The sequence below is a fragment of the Sylvia atricapilla genome, unplaced genomic scaffold (genome assembly GCF_009819655.1).
Source record: "Sylvia atricapilla isolate bSylAtr1 unplaced genomic scaffold, bSylAtr1.pri scaffold_108_arrow_ctg1, whole genome shotgun sequence".
Lineage (NCBI taxonomy): Eukaryota > Metazoa > Chordata > Aves > Passeriformes > Sylviidae > Sylvia > Sylvia atricapilla.
In genome coordinates, this window is record NW_027077036.1 from 22,695 (window position 1) to 30,000 (window position 7,306).

Below are 7,306 nucleotides of genomic sequence, written 5' to 3' on the forward strand. Positions count from 1 at the left end.
CTCCAGGGTTAATAAACCATTCCCAAACCGGGATCTGTGTGTGCGCGGAGCGGCTCGGGGGATTCCCAGGGATCCAGGGGATCGTTGGGAATGCGGGAAACGCCGGGAAACCCCCGGGATCGTCGAATTCCGGGATGGAAGCTGAAATCCCATCCCATTCCAAGCCCTTTCCACGATCCCGGGGGGATCCAAACTTTCCCTGGACACTCCCAGGGATTCTCTGGGAATTCCAGCCCAGGCTCCCAGCTCATTCCCACTGGGAATTCCATTCCCTGCCTCCAGCCCTTTAGCCCAAATCCCGCCTCTCCTTTCCCTCGGGAAGCGGCTCCGAGGATTCCCTGGATCCTGCCCTGATCCAGCTGCACATTCCCAGCTCTCCCAGCCCCGGGATTGGATCCAGCCCCATCCCGACTCCTCTCCGGGAAGGAATTTTGGGAATTCCCTGGGAATTGGGGACTCCAGGAAGGGTCTCCCTTCCCTTTTCCATCCCCGAATCCCATAAAACCCCTCGGGATGGATCCTGAGTGTCCCTGATCCCAGAATCCCGGAATGGTTTGGGATTTGGGATCCACGGACCCACAATCCCATCCCAGGGCCACTTCCCACGATCCCAGGGGGATCCAAACCCACCCAGGGACACTCCCAGGGATTCTCTGGGAATTTTTTCCCAAGTTCCCCTTTCCCAGTGGGAATTCCATCCCCTGGCTCCTGTCTTCCCAAATCCCAGCTCTTCTGGAGTCCCTTGGGACACTGGAACATTCCCGCTGTTTTCCACCCTCTGGAATTCCACCCGTGCCGGGATTTGGGGCTTTTCCCTTTTTCCCTGTTTCCCTTGGATCTCCTGGATTTATCCCCCTTATTCCCACTGTTCCAGGATTCCCGGCACAAATCCCCCTCTGGAATCGTCTCCGTGGGCCGGAATTCCCGATCCTGGGCCGACATTCCCAATGCTCCGGGAGCTCCGGCTTCTCCCGAATCCACCTCGGGAATTCCCGCCTCCTTATCCCGGGATATCTCCTGAGCCCTGTGGATCCCGAGCCCGGATCAGGGATCTGAAATCCACCCTTGGGCCATTCCCGGGGATTCTCTGGGAATTCCAAACCTCCCAGGGAAGAATTCCTTCCCGAAAATCCCGGCTCTCCCAAGGATCCGTGAATTCCAGGAATTCCGTGGAATGCTGGAGGCTGGAATTCTTCTGGGTGGGAAAAAAGGAGCTGGGAATAATTCCTGCCTGGAAAGGGTTTGCCGGTATTCCGGGTGGAATTCGGGGAGGACACAGAGCGCTGGAAGCCTTGGGAAAACCAGGAATCGGCTGATTTCCGTATAATTCCCATAATTATGGAATTATTTTGGGATTTCCGCCCGGAGGAACTCCATCATCCCTTCTGGCTCTTCCCAAAAAAACCCCTCAATCCCCTTTCCCTGCCCCAATTCCCAAAATTCCAGCCCGGGAAAGCCCCAAAGCTGCTCCAGAGGCCGGGAATTTTCTGGGATTGTCCCAAAAGTTCAGATTTTTCTGGGATGATCCCAAATAATGGGAATTTTCTGGGATTTTCCCAAAGGCCGGGATTTTTCTGGGATGATCCCAAATAATGGGATTTTTCTGGGATGATCCCAAAGGTCAGGAATTTTCTGAGATTGTCCCAAAGTTCGGGAATTATTTTCTGGGATGATCCCAAAATTTCCAATTTCCAAAGATTGGAATTTTCTGGGGTTTTCCCAAAGGTCGGTAATTTTCTGGGCTGATCCCAAAGGTCAGAATTTTCTGGGATGATCCCAAATAATGGGAATTTTCTGGGATTGTCACAAAGGTCAGGAATTTTCTGGGATGGTCCCAAAGGCCGGGAATTTTTCTGGGATTTTACCAAAGGCCAGGAATTTTCTGGGATGATCCCAAAATTTCCAATTTCCAAAGACTGGAATTTTCTGGGATTTTCCCAAAGGCCGGGATTTTTTTCTGGGATGATCCCAAATAATGGGAATTTTCTGGGATTTTACCAAAGGTCAGGAATTTTTTTTCTGGGATGATCCCAAAGGTCAGGAATTTTCTGGGATTTTCCCGGGATTTTCCCAAAGGCCGGGATTTTTCTGGGATGTTCTCAAATAATGGGAATTTTGTGGGATGATTCCAAAGGCCGGGAATTTTCTGGGATTTTACCAAATAATGGAATTTTTCTGGGATTTTCCCAAAGGCCGGGAATTTTTCTGGGATGGTCCCAAAATTTCCAATTCCCAAAGATTGGAATTTTCTGGGATGGTCCCAAAACTATGGATTTTTTTGGGATTTTACCAAAGATTAGGATTTTTCTGGGATGGTCCCAAAGGTCAGGAATTTTCTGGGATTTTCCCAAAGGCCGGGAATTTTCTGGGATGATCCCAAATAATGGGAATTTTTTTCTGGGCTGATCCCAAAGGTCAGGAATTTTCTGGGATTTTACCAAAGGTCAGGAATTTTACCAAAGGTCAGGAATTTTCTGGGCTGGTCCCAAAGTTCGGGATTTTTCCCGCAGGAATTTTTCCAGCAGGGATTTTCCAGGATGATTTTCCCATCAGGGATTTTCCAGGATGATTTTCCCATCAGGGATTTTCCAGGATGATTTTTCCCGCAGGATTTTCCCACAGGAATTTTTCCATCAGGGATTTTCCAGGATGATTTTTCCATCAGGAATTTTCCCATCAGGGATTTTCCAGGATGATTTTTCCATCAGGGATTTTCCAGGATGATTTTTCCCACAGGAATTTTCCCATCAGGGATTTTCCAGGATGATTTTTCCATCAGGGATTTTCCAGGATGATTTTTCCCGCAGGAATTTTTCCAGCAGGGATTTTCCAGGATGATTTCCCGCAGCATTTCCCGTCCTCTCCCCGTTCCCAGCGGTGGAATCTCGTTCCCGGCCGCTTTTATCTCTGACCTTGGGCTCGAAGCCTTGGGAAAACACCGGCAAATTCCACAGGGGAAAAAAATCCGCTTTTTTCAGTTATTTGTCTCCTCAGTGTTCGGTTTTCCTCGGGGAATTTTTTAGGATTTTCTCCCGGGTCGTGGATTTTTAATTATTTTTAATATATTTATTTTTTATATTTTTAATATTATTTTTCCTGTGGATAATTTATTATTATTATTATTATTATTATTATTATTATTATTATTATTTATTTCGCCTGGTTTTCGTGGCAGATTTTTTATAAATATATATTTTTAATATTATTTTTTCCTGTGGATAATTTATTTTGTTTTATTATTTCTTCCGGTTCCCATGGCAGATTTTTAATTTTATTTATATATTTTTTTAAATTTATTTTGCCAGGGATAATTTATTTTTTTTGGATTTCTCCTGGTTCTCATGGCAGATTTTCTTTTAAATTGTTTTTTAATATTATTTTTTCTTGTGGATAATTTCTTATTTTTTTGATTTCTTCCGGTTCTCATGGCAGATTTTTAATTTTTTTTATATATTTATTTATATAAATATATATATATATTTTTTTCCCCCCTGTGGATATTTTTTTTTCTCTTTTTTTGGATTTATCCTGGTTCTTATGGCGGGTTTTTTTAAAAATATATATTTTTTAATATTTTTTTTCCTGTAGATAATTTCTTTTTTTATTGTTATTTCTTCCAGTTCCTACGGCAGCTTTTTAATTTTTTAATATATTTATTTTTTATATTTTTTTAAAATTGTTTTCCCCTGTGGATAATTTCATTTTTTGGATTTCTCCTGGTTCTCATGGCAGATTTTCTTTTAAAATATATATTTTTTAATATTTTTTTTCCTGTAGATAATTTCTTTTTTATTATTTCTTCCTGTTCCTATGTCAGCTTTTTTATTTTTTAATATATTTTTTTTTAATTGTTTTTCCCTCTGGATAATTTCTTTTTTTTAAAATTTATCCTGGTTCTCATGGCAGATTTTTTTTTAATATATTTTTTTAATATTATTTTTTCCTGTAGATAATTTCTTATGTTTTCATTTCTTCTGGTTCTCATGGCAGATTTTTAAATTTTTTTATTATATTTATTTTTATATATCTATATCTATATTTTTTTTTCCCCCCAGTGGATATTTTTTTTTCTTTAATTTCGCCTGGTTCTCATGGCAGATTTTTTTAAAATATATTTTCTAATATTATTTTTTCTTGTGGATAATTTCTTATTTTTTTGATTTCTTCCGGTTCTCATGGCAGATTTTTAATTTTTTTATATATATTTATTTATATAAATATATATTTTTTTTTTATTTCCTCCTGTAGATCTTTTTTTTTCTCTTTTTTTGGATTTCTCCTGGTTCTTATGGCAGGTTTTTTAAAAAATATATATTTTTTAATATTTTTTTTCCTGTAGATAATTTCTTTTTATTATTATTATTTCTTCCAGTTCCTACGGCAGCTTTTTAATTTTTTAATATATTTATTTTTTATATTTTTTTTAAATTGTTTTCCCCTGTGGATAATTTCATTTTTTGGATTTCTCCTGGTTCTCATGGCAGATTTTCTTTTAAAATATATATTTTTTAATATTTTTTTCCTGTAGATAATTTCTTTTTTATTATTATTTCTTCCGGTTCTCATGGCAGATTTTAAATTTTTTAATGTATTTATTTTTATTTTTTTTTAATTGTTTTTCCCTCTGGATAATTTCTTTTTTTTTTAATTTATCCTGGTTCTCATGGCAAATTTTTTTATATATATATTTTTTTTAATATTATTTTTTCCTGTAGATAATTTCTTATTTTTTCATTTCTTCTGGTTCTCATGGCAGATTTTTAATTTTTTTTAATTTTTCTTTTTTAATATTTTTTCCTGTGGATAATTTCTTTTTTTGGATTTATCCTGGTTTTCATAGCAGATTTTTTTTTTTAAAAATATATATATTTGAATATTATTTTTTTCCTGTGGATAATTTTTTTTTTATTTCTTCCAGTTCTCGTGGCAGATTTTTAATTTTTTTAATATATTAACTTTTATATTTTTTTTTAATATTTTTTCCTGTGGATAATTTTTTTTTTTAATTTCTCCTGGTTCTCATGGCAGATTTTTTTTTAAAATATATATTTTTAATTTTTTTTTCCTGTTGTTTGGCTTTTCTTGGATAATTTCTTTGGATTTCTCCCTGTTCTCATGGCAGATTTTTTTTAAAAGATCTCTATTTTTCGGACTTTTTTTGTAAATATATTTATTTTTTAAAAAATACTATTTTTTCCTGTTGTTTGGTTTTCCTCGGATAACTTTTTTTGATTTCTCCCGATTCCCATGGCGGATTTTATATATATATATATATAAATATATAATATATATATATTTTATATAAAAAATATATAAAATATAAAGTATAAAATAAAAAGTATGAAATATAAAAGAAAAAGTATAAAATATAAAATTTAAAATAATAGAAAATATTAAACATAAAATATAAACTGTAAACTGTCAAATATAAGATATAAAATACAGAATACAAAATATCAAACACAACATTAAATAAAATAAAAACTTGAATTTACATTATATTATATATATAATTATACATTATATAATATATACAATTACACATCATATAATATATAATATAAAAATATATAATATATATAATACATTATATAACATAAAGATAAGTATAAAAAATAAAAAAAAATAAAAAATAAATACAATAAATAATATTAATTTTTTTTTCTCATTTTTTTGTTGCTGTTTTTTTTTGGCGGGAAGGATTTTGGATGACCACTCCCGGTTCATGTGGAGGACGAACAACCCGAGAAACATCCAAAAAGCGGGAAAAGAGCAGGAAAATCCCGCTGGGAGCTGAAATTCCCGCCGGGACACGCCCAAAAGGGGCGGGGACACAGCCAAAGGGGCGGGGACACAGCCAAAGGGGCGGGGACACAGCCAAAGGGGAGGGGACACAGCCAAAGGGGAGGGGACACAGCCAAAGGGGCGGGGACACAGCCAAAGGGGAGGGGACACAGCCAAAGGGGAGGGGACACAGTGAAAGGGGCGGGGACACTGCCAAAGGGGAGGGGACACACTCAAAGGGGAGGGGACACAGTGAAAGGGGCGGGGACACAGCCAAAGGGGCGGGGACACAGCCAAAGGGGAGGGGACACAGTGAAAGGGGCGGGGACACACCAAAAGGGGCGGGGACACAGCCAAAGGGGAGGGGACACAGCCAAAGGGGAGGGGACACAGCCAAAGGGGCGGGGACACAGCCAAAGGGGAGGGGACACAGCCAAAGGGGCGGAGATACATCCAAAAAGGGGCGGGGACAGTTCCGGGACCTCCCCCGGAGCTCCATCGCCCCATTCCCGGATTCCCGAATTCCCACATTCCCGAATTCCCGCATTCCCGCATTCCCGGATTCCCGCATTCCCGCATTCCCGCATTCCCGCATTCCCGCATTCCCGCATTCCCGAATTCCCGCATTCCCGCATTCCCGCATTCCCGCACCAGCGGCATGTCCCGGGAAGCGCCGCCGAGTCTCCTGCGCCGGCGGCTGCGGCGGGTGGAGCGCTGCGCTCCGGGCCAGGTGTGCTCCGCCAGGTGAGACCGCCCCGAACCGGAACCGGGACACGGCGGGAAAGGGACCGGGACACACCGGGAAAGGGCCGGGACACACCGGGACACAGCGGGACACACCGGGACACGGCGGGGTGATGCCACGTGGAGCCGGGCAGGGATGGCGGGATAGAGCCGGGCCGGGGGTGGAGAACCAGGACCGGCACCGGAACAGCCCCGGGATGGGCGGCAGGAGTTGGACCCGGGGTGTAGAACCGGGACCGGGACCGGGAAAGGGCCGGGACACACCGGGATGGTGCCACGTGGAGCCGGGCCGGGAGAGGGGACACGGGATGGACCGGGAGTGGGGAACCGGGACCGGCACCGGAATGGTCCCGGGATAGGGGACTCGGGTTGGACCGGGAATGGGGAACCGGAACCAGGCACCGGAACGGCTTCGGGGTTGGGGGTCCCGGGAAAGGATTGGATCCCGGTTCCGGGGAAGCGGCAGCCCCGGGATTGGAGGTCTGGAGCCCCGGTGTGAGGGGACACCGGTCCGGGCCCGAGTTTGGGGGAACCGGGACCTGGGGATCCATCCGGAACCGGACACCGGGACCGCCCCGGGTTTGGGGGAACCGGGACCTGGGAACTCAGAACCGGGCACCGGGACCGCCCCGGGTTTGGGGACCCGGTACCTGGGGATCCACCGGGGCCGCCCCGAGTTTGGGGGAACCGGGACCTGGGGACCCAGAACCGGGACCGCCCCGGGTTTGGGGAACCGGGACCTGGGGACCCAGAACCGGGACCGCCCCGGGTTTGAGGA